This window comes from Antechinus flavipes, chromosome 3 (assembly GCF_016432865.1).
Source record: "Antechinus flavipes isolate AdamAnt ecotype Samford, QLD, Australia chromosome 3, AdamAnt_v2, whole genome shotgun sequence".
Taxonomy (NCBI): domain Eukaryota; kingdom Metazoa; phylum Chordata; class Mammalia; order Dasyuromorphia; family Dasyuridae; genus Antechinus; species Antechinus flavipes.
The window spans coordinates 372,881,237-372,895,713 of record NC_067400.1 but is presented as its reverse complement, the minus strand read 5'-3'; the positions used below and the strand labels follow the sequence as shown (position 1 = coordinate 372,895,713).

Here is a 14,477-nt window from a genome sequence, read left to right as displayed (position 1 = left end):
AATAAAAAAAGAGGAAATGGAGGCAGTCAATTTAGTCATTTTTTCAAGGAAAAGTTTATAGACCTTAGGTTCTTCACTCCAGCTGAAACTCATTGATGACAGAGACCATGGATGTTTTCTTCTTAGTCATAGTGTACAGTGAGGTATCTTGCACATAGAACTTGATCAATAACCTTTTGTTGGATTTGATTTGTTCTATTTTTAGCTATTGGAATCTAATGGAACTCTGTTCATTCTATTTGGCTAAAGAATAGCTAGGTAGAACAGTGGATATAGTGTCAGGAGTCAGGAAGTAACAAGCTCAAATCTAATTAGACTTTTAATAGCTGTGTGGCTCTGTATAAGTCACTTAACTTTTTTCCTCAGTTTTCTCATCTGTAAAATGGTGGCATAGTTGATAGTGTGCTGGTCCTTGAATGAGGAGGACCTGAGTTCAAATTAAATCTCAGACACTTACTAGCCATGTGACGCTGGGCAAATCACTTAATTCTCAATTGCTTCCAAAACTAAAATAAAATCAAATGACTTGTAGGAAGACATGGCAAACAACTCTAGTATATTTGTAAAAATAACACAAAAACAAAATTCTAAATGGGATTATGGAGTTAAACATAATTGAAATCATAGAACAAAAAAAAGTAAAGAAAAAAAAGAAATATGACCTGTATTTAGAAATATGACAGAGTAATTGTGAGAAATAGTTCAATTGTAATTTTGTTCAAAGCAACAACTTTAAAGGCCCAAAGAAGTTGACACACTATTAACTATGTACCATCATTGTGAGGTACCCCAATAATTAGCTGGATAAAAGTCATAGATGAATTCAATCACTTTAAATAATGCAGAGATGTTGTTTGTCTTCTGTTTTTTAAGAGATTCACTGACTTCACAGGGATGATGTCTTTGACTTGCATGTAAGTTGTATAATTGTATTTGAGTGAGGCAGAGTTGCACAAAGTCATCAGTCTTACTCTCTTTTCTGGTCACTGAAGCCCAATAGCAGGACAAAAGTCAGGAGAGATGGTGATGGTCTGGAGGCAGTGAATGATCTTGACCTCCTCAATATTTGATCAAGCTCTAAATGCTCCACAGTACCCGCTTCAGCTTCTTTCATGGTCATTAGAACAAATTTTCCTCGTTTGCCCATTCCACCAGAGAAAGTCTTCACATGTTTGGGTTAGACATGGCCCAAACTCATCAAAAGGTTTGAGCATTGTTAGTTACCTTCAATATGGTTTAGCTGATGTGGGGAGATGATTTCTGGCACTGTGGCTCCCGTTTATGTTACAGCTTTTGGAGCCACACTTGAGATCAAGTGAACACCAAATGTGGACAAGCAGTCCTGAAAAGAGCTCTCCAAGCTCTAGAACTGCTAATCCTTTCTGTACACCAGAGATCGTTAGAATAAGAGACTGATAAATGATTCCTTTAACAAAAATAATGGACATATTTAACTCAACAGTTATTTCCTTAGAACACTTATGGTTTAAGTGTTAGTTTTTTTTTTTTTTAAATGAAGGGAAAATTACTAAGATAATTAGAAGAAAAGAAGAAGCAATTTAGAGTTAAGTTTATTTTTTAAATACTAACATCGTGCACACTAAAATACACATTTATTGAATAAGTAAAAACTGTTTATTTTTAATTGTTACATTGATTAGATTTGATTATCCCATAATTCTATCAGTATAGGAAAATCCCGGTAAGGAAATCCCCTCTACAATGCAAATGATAACTGCTCTCCAACTTGAGCCTTAGATAGTGGCTTGGGATATTGAAAAGTTAAGTGAGTGACCCAAAGTCATACAGCTAATGTTTATCAAAAGGAGGACTTTAATCCAGATCTTTTCAACTCCAAGGTCAACTTAGTATCTATAGTTTCATACTGTCTCATTTTTAAATTTTAAGCAAAATGCAAAAACATAGTATTGAACAATTAATCTGAAGCATTCATCAACCAAATACAGTGAAGGAAACTACAATAAAAATTCTTATAAATGGTCTTAGTTCTGTTCCAGAAGAAACCACCCTCTAAGCAGGCATGAAGTAAAATTCAGTTTCCAAATTCACTGTCTTTGAGGGAGATTCATTCAAGAAATTGGGTTAATATTCAATGTGAGGGGCAAGACTTTTGTAATGCAAACTACTGCCCAAAAAATAGCATCAGTTCTCAGATTCATTGTCCTTAACCTTTTGAGAAAGTCAAAATTTATTCCGCAGAGAAAAAGCCATATTCTTGGTATATCATTTATCCAATTAGCACCCTCTCAATGTGTCTGTGATATGTAACTCCAGAAAACAAGTACAATAATCTGGAAAACTATGAGTTTAAATATCACATAACATTTCAATATTTCTTATATTTAAGCATATCAATTTCTGCATACAAGGAGGGGGATAGCACATCATATATTATAATGTAATGCTGGTTTTGAAGAACAACAGCTTCCAATTTAAAAAATAAGACACCCTCCAGCTGAAGAAAATTCTCACATTACAATATGTTTAAAAGAATCTATTCCAGTTGTGGTTGGTTGTCTATGAGAAATCTTTTTCACAGAAAAAAAAAGAACATTCCCATGTGAAAGTCTTTCTTGTATGAGAGAGAGAGAAAAACTGCATTGCATTTTATACAAACTAGGTGAATTCAAAATGATGGATCATTTCAAAAATATTCATTATACTATTTACTTACATAAATGTGGTTGTATAAAAAGTAAAAAAAAAAAAAAAGGAATGCATTCACAATTGGTTTAAGTAATTTTCTCTTGGCAAACCACCATCTAAAACAGGGGCGTCATGGCGCCACAGAATTCTGAATTGTGGTAGAGTATCATCAGTACACATGGCATTAATCTTTGTCTCGTTGCAGGAGACACCCTTGCTTGCATTAGTGGGCTGCCTCTTAAAAGTAGGATGGTGTAATGTAACTCAGGTTTAAATAACACAATAAATAAGATCTATTCTTGTTAGTCCTACTCACCAAATCCTCTCTCCAAATCCTTTTGTTAAAATCGGCCAGTGTTTACACATTTGTTCTGATTATGTTCATTAACATAAAAGAAAAATCAGACAACAACAATGACAACAAATGTTCAAAAGTATGAGAAAGGAAGTATTGTAATGGGTTAATATTTCAAAAATAAAGTCTTTGAATTTAATACTCAATATGTCAGGCAATGGAGACTTAAAAAAAAAAAACAAACATATGTATGTGAATGTAGAGTATAATTACTTAACCCATTTTCTAACTTGTCTCTTAAAAAACTGACAGTCCCAATATTTTGGAGATCTTACTGTTTTGTATCAGTTCTCCCCAGTGACAGGGGGAATATTTAGCTGTCTTTAATCTCTTCTAATTAAAAATGTTTAAAGAAGTCTTAAAGCATTCTTTTTCCAAATATAGATACTTTAAAAAAACAGACTTTTTCAAGTGCATTTTTAAAAATATTTTCTATTGAACTTAGAAACATTCAAAAACTGTCCCCACTGAACATAATGTCTATTTAAGGAAACTGGCTATTTATGTGGAAATATGATGAGGGATGATTTAGATAACCCATACTCAAGGCCAAAATAAGGATCATTGGGACTTTTACTGAAGAAGTTAATGGAGGCTAGGCCAAAGGTAAATGACCTTGAAATCCCCAGATGTAGCCTCAAATTGGCTTCAGTGCAAGCATATTATTAATGCAGATGGCTAGTTTATAGCATTAAAAACCTTGGTATCATCATTTACAACCAAAGGAAGAATACATATATATATATATATATACATATATATATATAGTAACCAGCTCCAACATAGGTGCACTTATAATTTTTAAACTGCATTTTAGAACTCTGGACTCCCATGCTATATAACAGCATGACATTTGTGTTTAAGTAACTATCAAATTAAGATATTTTAAATTAAACTTATATGTACATTTACCAAAGACACTCTTAATAAAGTAAATATTTTTTTTCTGACTGCTAATATGTCTTTTAAAAAGCACTTAAAATATTTTCTTTTGAAGAATCTCAGTCTTAAACTTCTGCAGAGTGCCTAAAAATAGAAATGATATGCTTCTGAAAACACACACATACACATGCATCCACATACACACACACACACACACACACACACACACACATGCACACACACGCTACTCAGTCAGAAAGGAATTGTTTACTTAGTTTTTAGATTTGAAATCATTGGGGACGATATTTCAGTATGGGAAATTTTAGTACCCTGTATTGTTAATGCAAAATGAAGAAAAGAAGCATGGGAAGTTAAAAGATTATGTTTTTGAGATGCATGTTTGGAACTTAAAAAACAAAAACTAGCATACCTCCTAATGTTAAAACATTAACAAATAGTTTTTCATATGAATAAAATCTGTAATCAGTTAGATAAGAGCAATGTGCCTTTTTTGGCATTTAATCAAACAATGAAATCACATACACATTTTCTGACACAAAAGACAAATGATGTAATAATCTGAAGGAGTTTCTCTATCTCCTTGGAACTTTGCATACTTGACTTGTTTTCCATATTTTGTGACTTTAAATGGTGGGAAAATTATATTAAAATGCTTGTAGCAGTTCCTCTAAACTAGCATCCTTTTTGTTTTATTGTATTTAATATAAAAGCAGCAATTATTTGATTTCAAAGTTATGAAAATATGTACCTTATGAGAAAACAAGCAATTTAAGCTTTAATTGGTGTCATTTTTCACAGAACTGGCAAGATTCTTGCATCCCTGGCATGTTGTTTTCTATAAAACTGCAGAGCTGCCTTCAATGAATGTTTTACGAATGGAGAAGTTGTTATATGAAGGTATATGCATAGATGCCTGGAAATATAAGATTTCTGGTGGGAGTTATTTACAAAAGATGTATTTTATTTGTTATTGTGCATATAACAATCCTTTCTTATTATTTGAAATGTTTCTCTCTTCCCAGGAAGGCTGTTCCTAGTTCGTGGTTATGAAAGTATTAGGGTTCCTGTCTAAAGTAGAAAGGAACAGTATGCTTTGATCTGGGGAAAAAGAAGAGTGAGGAAAGAAAAAGGAAATATGATTTTTAACTTGCAGAAAAATATCCTCTATGTCATCTACTGGAACACTTAATTCTGGTTTTAATCAGGAGAAAAAAATTAGCCAAGAACATGCCTGTGAAGAAGTTTTCCTTATATGATCATATAAATACATACATTTAAACCTCAAACTTTATTTTTTTCTTAAATTTTTATTTGCATTCATGACCTTGATTTACATGCTTCATTCTAGAGATTTCCCACTTTACTTAATTGCATTTGGTTCTGAAAGTCAAGATATTCATTAACATAAAAAGACCTAAAAATACATTCTCTCCAAATTGCTTTATTTTAATGTATATTGTATAGAGGTAGCCTTTCTGGGTACCTACCTAGAGGATGGAGAATAAAAGTTAGTCACTAAGCTTCTGAATGAAAAAAAAAAAAAAGATCACTACCATATGTCTATCCATGCTTGCTTATTGTTTCAAAAGATATTGTTCTGTTTAACCCTATTCTACAATATCATGAAAAATTAGCATAGCTGTTAATTGCATGGTCTGTTGCTATTTATGTCCTTTTCCTAAGTGTCATTATTGGCATGGTGTTTTTATTTAACATGCACAACCCCTAATTTAGATGTAACCACAGTAGAACAATCTGTTGAAGGATACTATTTTCTATACAAATCAAAAGAAAGTACTTTAATGGGATAATTCAAATTTGTTCATATCTGCTCAATCCACATATAAGTATTTTCTTCTACTTGATATTACACTGCTACATTATATTAGACACAAAAAGACAGCACAAATATCACTAAATATTTGATCCCTTTCTGATGAACATACTCCAATAACAAATAAAGGCCTAATGTGATAACTCTGAAATACTTAAATAGGTTTATGACCTCATTAATATGGATATTTCTTCCTTTGATGAAGATCTCAAATAATCTACCTTGAGGAAAAGTTACACTAGAACAATTTATACAATAACAACAACTTTGTAAGAAAAGAATTAACATTGAAAGACTAAGGATTTTGTTGAGTAAAATGGCCAGCCATGTTGCCAAAGGATTGATTATGAAGGAAATATTTGGATATGGTCAATGGAAGAATTTCTTTTGTTTGCTTATATGCATTTCTTAAGCCTTTTTACTTTTCCAATGGAGAAAAAATAGATGTTAAGAGAAAAGATTAATTTTTTAAAAATCTGTGTCATGGTTCTCATTCGTGAACTTTTAAAAAAATGATTTTGATACTGGGATATCAATACAATTGATTGTTATTTATTTTATTTTATGTATCATAGAATGTTATTCTGAGAATGTATTCAGAAGTTTGACCACAATGTCAAAGGAATCCATGACAAAAAAAAAAGGAAAAGAGTCCCTTATTTATGTTCATATAGTTTGTTTCACTATAGAGGGAGCACCTTTCTTGTTTTGTTTTTGACATCATAAGTGATCCAGGGGAAAATATGGGGTATTTACTGTTGATCCTACAGTTAAGTTTAGTGATGGAAGTGAAGGAATAAAAGAAATTGATATAAGACACAAGTAGTACAGGTGATGGGTTCAGATTGGCCACCAAACTTGTTGGTCTAGTCTGAATACTTTTACCTAACATCACAGTTCTAACCTCATTGATACTTGCTGAATATCTAACCCATAATAAAGTATTACCTAACAATGCCATTTCATACATGATGTTCACAGATATCATGACTTTTTCTCTTTTTTGGAAGGACTATCCTTAAATATGATAGTTGAATTTAGGGGGAAGGGGAGATAATCCTTTTCCTTATTCTTAATTTTTAAATTAAGATGGAGAGAAGAAAAAGTAATAGAGATTCAACATGTAAAGAATTTCAGTATTTGTTCTAATAAATAGAATGCTCCAAAAATATTAAAAGTAATGGTGTACCTATCCAAAAAGCTTCCAGCAGCACCACACAGACATACCTAACCATATTGAGTAATTCCACTCTAAAGCACAATGGTGGTAGATTTAATCCTGAAGGCAGATGTTAAATATCTTTGATTAAAATATAGCTTTTTAATCCTATACTGGACAATTTAGCTTCTCTAATTTTGCATGCTCTTGTCTACCTTATTCAAATGTAATTAAAATATGGGAGGTATAGAGGAATAATGAAGGTCAATGACTTATTTGGTAAAAAGAACTTCCAATGATGAAACGCCTATGACTGAAGATTGGCACCTGATTTATAATTTATAGTTTCAGAGAGTTTAGGGGAACACTTAAAGTTTAAACTTACTTTTAGTCACACAGCTAGAATGCAAAGGAGGAGGAATTTAAATTCTGGTCATTATACCCTAAGCCCACTCTCTAGCCACTATTCCACAATGACCATTAAAATCCATCCACAAATCTTCCAATATGGTGAGAAGGGAGTCATTTTCCAGAGTCATTACCTATACACATTGGTTTCTGAACTGTAGCAGTTAGAAGTGTGGTGGGACACCACTCTTCAGTACTGATAAGTAGCACATTTTTATCATAAATTCAATTTCATGAAAAACAATCTGCTGGTAGAAGAGACAACTTGGATAAAGCTGATTTCCAGTCATCCTCTCCTGACCAGGATCCCTGCTATTACAATAGTTTACTTTCAGAGTCCTTTCCCTAGCATTGCTTTATTCCCCCAGGTGATTTGTCACTTCTATATTGCATAAGCTCCACTGTTCAGTTTCTCCATACCTATATCCAATCTGTTGAAGAAACTTATGAAATCACTGCTTTAAAATGTCATGAAATCAAAGATATTGCTCCCACTATATTTTCTTTATTTCTCAAGTCTCAAATTGCTCCTCCAATCACTAAAACAGATAAATTAACCTCCTGATTTATTGAGAATAAAAAACTCATATTATCAAATGAAATTTTGACCAAGATGAGAAGCTACATGAGATATCATTGCATAAAGTTGAAGGGTCAAGGATGAGCTTTTGGGGATTGGAGAGATTAAAGCATATTGATAGGTTGATCTGAAGGAAACAGAAGAAAGAGCATGATCACAGGAGAAAAGTCCTCAGGTATATAAGCAGTATAGAATCAAGTATGCAGAAGAAGGATTAGTTTCAGGAGGCGTTGTAAGGACATTCCTGAGATATAAAAACATAGAAGACACAATGGGTAGATAAAGATTGTGAGAAATATTGAGAAGTAGATGTGGGGATCTGAACTGAAGAGTGTCCTTAAAGAATAGGAGTAATTCTTGCTCTTAAAAGGGAACTTTCCTAGTTCTCCAAACTGTTCCTCCCGATATGGGAAATATGGAATTTCACATGTATGTGTATACATACATACAAATGTATGTATGTATATATGTATATATACATAACATTGTTGTAATTTAAAGCAATTTAGAAATTTTTTTTAAAAATAGGAACCCCTGTATGAACTAAAATAAATTGAAATAAAAAGAATAAAAGAAACAATATACACAAGGATGATATCGTGCAAATATGAACACTGAAACAAAGACTGGTCTCACTCTGCTAGTCTTAACCAGACTTCTCCCCTTGATGGAAATCTATGAACCCTACAATATACTGAAATCTGGTCCTGATGATTCAATAATCAAAGAAATAAATTACTCCATCTCTGTGTATGGCCAAATGAACACTGCCAAGGTTTCTGCCTTTTCTGTCTTGGTGTATTGCCTTCGGTGAGATTTGAAAGCTCAAATCAATTTACAGTGGCAAATTCTGGGTTGAAACAGGCTTAGGACTTGGGATAAGCTCACTAATAACCACAAGTAAAAATACAATAACAAAATTAACAAATAATGTAGGACTGAGGCAACAGGCTATCCTTAAAGAAAAGTCAGAGGACATAAAGGAGAAGAGTTAGTTAAGACACATTCAAAGGCTGTTCTCTTGAGAATATACATCATTTGTTATGCTCAGCTCTTAAAGCTCAATATTCTCTTTTGAGCTAAAAAAAAGCAGAATTAAACACTATCTCTACCAAATATTCCATCAACTGAACTATATCTATGTGCTATAAGTGTCTTGGGAATTTTTACAAATATATTTTAATGCCAAAGAATTCCTGTTCCATAGTATTATTGGATTTAGAATCATTCCCTATGGAAGAATGGTAAAAATCTAAGGACTTTCTATGAAAAAAAAATTTTAAATGTATAAAATAAAAGACATAGAATTACTATAGAAGCTATTAATATTAAAACATAGTTAATCAAAAATTTTAAGACAAAATTTTAAAAAATTAAGACTCCAGGTTTTCAGTCTCAAACTTTAGCAAAGAAATGAGAGTTCGCCCAAAGTCAAGTAGTAAATACAGAGTTGTTATTTGAATTCAGGTTCTTTAATTCAAAATTTAGTATTCTTTTCACTTGTTTCAAACTGTCTCTCACCATGATAAGGAGGCCATGACCTTGAAAGATCATGAGACACAGTTGACAATTTTGTGATATTAAGTCATGAGAATTAAAATGTCCACTCATGTCCTCAGTGGACTGTAGCACACAACTTGAAACCCTTGCTCAGGCACACAGATGCTTTGTCTCAGTTCTGTCTTCAAGACACAAAACTTTCATCCTAGAGTTTGAATACTAAGATGTGACTTTTGCAGTTCTTATACTGTCTAGAGACGTTTAATTTTTTTTTCAGAAATGGTTAATCTTCTCATGTTCACACACACATGCACACACACATTTAGCAAAAAACTTAGTTCATACAGTTTACATCATAAAACACATGAAGGGGACTCAATAAAAATTCCTCCCTCAAATTCCATTTAAGGAAGATATCCAGACTACCCATCTCTTCATCTCCCTCCCAGTTGTACTCCCCAAGACTTATCCATTAATGTTCCAGAATCTTGTAACTTCCTCCTACCCCATTTTCAATTTCCCTATGTACATGTTCTCTACTATTACAATATAAGACTATCTATTTTGTATGTGTATTCCAAGCACATAACACAATTCCTGGCACATAGCAAGCAATTTAATAAATATTGATTGATAATACATATAAAAAACATTAAAAAAAAAAGATCCAGATAAAGATCAATTATAGAAGGAATAAATAAAGAGAGAATGTCATCTTGATGATGAGTGAATTGCTTAAGAAAAATAATTTAAAACAACAGACTTGAGTATGGAAATAAACTCCTTTTAGGGAAGAAAGATTTTCTTATCCCATGCCATTATCAGTTATGGTGGGGGTATATCCTAGCTTCCTTCAAGTTCCAGCTAAACTCCTAATTTCTATTTTTTTAAAAAAGCCTTTTTTTGTCTCCTTTAATATTATTACTTTTCCTTTGTGTTAATTACATCTAAGTAATCTTGTCTCTATTTCGCTTGTACATAACTGTTTGCATATTTTCTCCATCATTGGAATGTGAGCGACTTAAAAACAAGGACTACATTTTGCCTTTTTTGGCATCTGTAGACTTTAGCACACTAAATAGTCACTAAAAAAATTCTCATATACTATCTAAAAATCAAAATGGTTTGAAAATAAAAAGGTAATTCCTTGAGAGCAAAACCAAGTCCATAGACTTGAAATTGAGAGAGACTTTAGAGATTATCAAGTCCATTTTGTTTCTTATTTTACAGAGAGGAAAAGACTGCACCAGAAAGGTTGGGTAAAATGTCCAAGGACACTTCTTTACTGCAATTTGCTATCTTTTAGCTTGAAACTGATAAAATGAAGAAACACGTGACTTGACAAACTACAAAGAAAAAAAAAATCCAGAAAGAAAGCAATTAAAAAAAAATCATTTTAAGGCACTCCCTTGTTGTAACTTCTATCCCAATATACAGCTATCAAAATGACAAAAATAGCTGCCAGTGGTTGGTTCAAAATATGCATAACGATCAAAATAGCCCCCTCTAAATATGATGTGTCTATCACATGATGGATAAACACATTGAGTCTGTGTATACATATACTGTGTACAGAAACTAAATGGCTCTGTTCATTTTTGCACTGAGTTGGCAAATATGACTGCATTGCATGGGACTTCTGCAAATGTGCCTCGCTATATTGTATACATACATATAAACATAGAGATCTGAATGTTCCTATGTACACATGCATACATATTTTAATTAGCTTTTTAAAAAAGCAGTTCAGAAATGCATATGCATACACATACTCACACATATTCTGAAATGCCATCATTCAATGTAATTCACGGTGTGTATTGAAATGTATCAAAGCAGAAACACATTCCAAAAAGAAATACTCACTGGTGCAATTAAATCATAAAGGAGTTTAATTTATTCGCTTAGCAGCTAAATGTTTATTCTGATATTTTGGTCAGAATGTTCTTTAATGAGAGTGTACCTGGAATGAATTAAATTAAGTTATAATTCTGTTATTATTTAAGCTCATACATTAAAGTGTTTCTTCAGGGAGTATATATATATATTCTGGTGCATTTCAATGAATGCTGATCTTTAAAATGTCTCCTACAACTATTTGCAACTTGAAATTTGAAAATACTGAGTCTATGATGATTTATGAAACTGAATGAAATACCAACTACTACCACATCATGACATTACTACTACCCAAAACAACAATAATAACTAGCATTAACATTGCATTTTAAGCCTGAAAATCACTTTAATATATGACCTTATTTGATCCTTCTAACAACAAATGAGATCAAATATTGCAAATAGCATTGTACCCTTTTTGTAGATGAAGAAAGTGCGATTCAAAGGACTTAAAAGACTTGCTCAAGGTCACTATTTGTAAACTACTTCCCTTTTCCTCTTCATCCTCCTCTCCTTAACTTCTTTTTCCTATTGTACTACTATTTTTTTTCTTCACCTTCTCCTTCTCTCTTTCTCTTTCTCTCCATGTCTCTCTGGCTCTCTTGCTCTCTCTGTCTGTCTCTCCACTTGTCTGTTCTCTCTCTTTTTCTCTTTCTCGTTGTCTCTGACTCTCTCTTTCTCTGTGTGTCTCTGTGTATATCTTTCTGTCTTTCTTTCTCTCTCTCTCTTTCTGTCTCTCCATTTCCTTTTCTTCTCCCTTCCTCTCTCCTTCTTTCCCTCCCTGCCTCCTCCCTCTCTGCCTTTCTCTGCACCCCTCCCCTCTCTATCTCTACCCCTCCTCTTATTTCTTTGGATACAATAAGAATTAAGTGTCTTACCCAGGATCACATATCTAGTAAATGTCTGATATCAAATTTGAATTCAGGTCTTCCTAATTCTAAGGCCAGTACTCTGTCTACTGCACCACCCTGCTGTCCTACCTATCATCTTTCCTTTCCTTTCCTTGCTACTTTTAATGACAACTTTATATTTAGGCATCTAACTCAATGCACTTTACAAACCTCCTTGTATTTTTACCCCTGCCTAAGACTAAATGTTGATGAGTTGGAGCCTATGAAACCAAAAGAAATCAGAAACTATATAAGGTTCTTTCCATTTCTAAATCTATGACCTAATCACCTACTTGACCCCACCAGATAATTAAGACACAATCACATTAAAATGGTCACACAGGTATTTCATGGACTTGGTGATTCTGTGGCAATCCTGTCCCACAAATCTAATTCTTAGGGAGAGTTGGGAACTTTAGGAGACATTTCAACTTGTCTCATTTAAATTGCTAAAGGGTCATTTGAGTGTTTGCCACATATATTGGAAATATTAGTGAAAGCAAAGGAGAAGGAGGAAGAGATGGAGGTAGAGAATGAAGAGAAAGAGAAAGAAAAAAGGAGAAGCAAGAGGAGGAAGGATGGAGGGAAAAAAGGAAGAAAGCAAGGAAGGAAGAGGTAGAAAAGGAAGCAGAAAAAAAAAAGAAAGAAGAAGTAGGGAAAGAAAATTAAAACATATTGCCACTCACATGATTCTGAAAAGGAAATGAACAAAATCATACTTGAATTCTAAAAGACTACTTTTCAGTCTGACAGAATGAATGCTAGCAAACCAATTATGCCAAACTATAATAATCTTTATTAAAAAACTGGCATCGGCTATAAGCATTCTTAATGAATGCAAGGGGAACTGACTAGTATATAGACATCTTAGGACTTTATACAGCAGTATATGTAATAGCTCTTGCTGTAATCTGAAGCCTCTAAGAGCTATCTTTGGGTAAGAGTATACCAAAATCTTGCTAGCATATGCAGTAGAATACTTGAATGCCACACTGATCAGCCAAAGGCAACAAGAGAGAAACAGTTGGAAAGAAATTTGGAAAATAAAAGCAAGTCAGAAGTTCTAGATTCCCTCAATCATTAATTCAAAGGAAAAGTCAGATGGTTAAAGCAAATACAAGGAGTCAAAATGGGAATACAAAAATGGAGGGACAGAGAAATAAATAATTTAACATCAATCAAAAAAAATTTCCTATAGAAGCTTGAGAAGTAATGAAATTGTACATAAGACCTACCACATCTCTATTCCTCTTACAAAATCTCTCAAGTGGAAAGTGTAGAAAATTTTTAGTCCCTGTTATAGGCACAGGGAATTCAACACACAGCACATGTCAATCAAGTTTGAAAGAAATAAAACAAAATAAAAACCTTATTATAATGAATGACAAAATAGTTATATGAAAGCAGGTAATGCAAATAATAGCTTCTGATAAAAAACTGAAAAGGAGCATTCTAGATAGTATTTGTAACTATTAGCTCAATTGCTTCTTTTGTCAGACTAATCCCATTTTTTCATTTTTTTCATAAAACATTACATATCTATTGCTAAAAGATTCCTCCAAATAAATGCCAACAGTGTGTTTATGTACTTTTTCCAAAGTGCAAATCATTAAAAATAAAATAAAATACTTCATCAGGAATCAATATATTGGTAGAAAGGCAAAAAAGGGTATGCCAACCAATAAAATGCCAACAATTCACTAATATTTGAACAGTCTGCCCTAAATCAATGTAACACTTCTATTATTTTTGTTGATTATTACAAATTCGTTCCACACTCATGTCATATCATGTAATGCAAATATATAAAATAACTCCTAGTATAGTATTTTAGATCCACACAGAGAAAACAGTTCTCTCTAAAAAACATATTATGATCACAGTGTTAAGAATAACTGCTATACAATGTAGCATTTCTTAGTTAGTAGTTAAAGACTGTCAATGGCCCTTTCTACCCATAAATCTATTGTCATATCTACTAATCAGAACTAAGAATAACATTCAAATTAAAAAGAATGCTGAACTAAAATATCTTATTAGTTACTTGATGTATATGGATAATATTAGTCTATATGGTTCCCTGGGGGAAAAAAAAAAGTGTTCCTTCATCTCTTGCTAACTTTCTCCAGTGATAACAAAATTTCATTTGGACTCAATATGTACAAAATTTTTAACATATGCCAAAAAAAGCTAGAGACTGAGAACAAGCTGGAATCCAGTGGTCACATTAAACTAGTAGATAAAGCCAATGCCCACAAATACTTTTGTCTCATCTAAGCAGG

General features: G+C 32.7%; 1 long non-coding RNA gene across 1 annotated transcript in view; it reads left to right on the top strand.

Annotated features, from left to right (window-relative positions):
- The window catches only part of LOC127554380 (uncharacterized), a 58,513-nt gene extending 51,397 nt beyond the window's left edge, over window positions 1-7,116 (top strand). The window contains exons 3-4 of the long non-coding RNA XR_007951963.1: window positions 4,724-4,822; window positions 4,948-7,116. This is a non-coding gene — a long non-coding RNA (uncharacterized LOC127554380). The remainder of the gene's footprint in view (window positions 1-4,723; window positions 4,823-4,947) is intronic.
- Window positions 7,117-14,477: the final 7,361 nt, after the last annotated feature.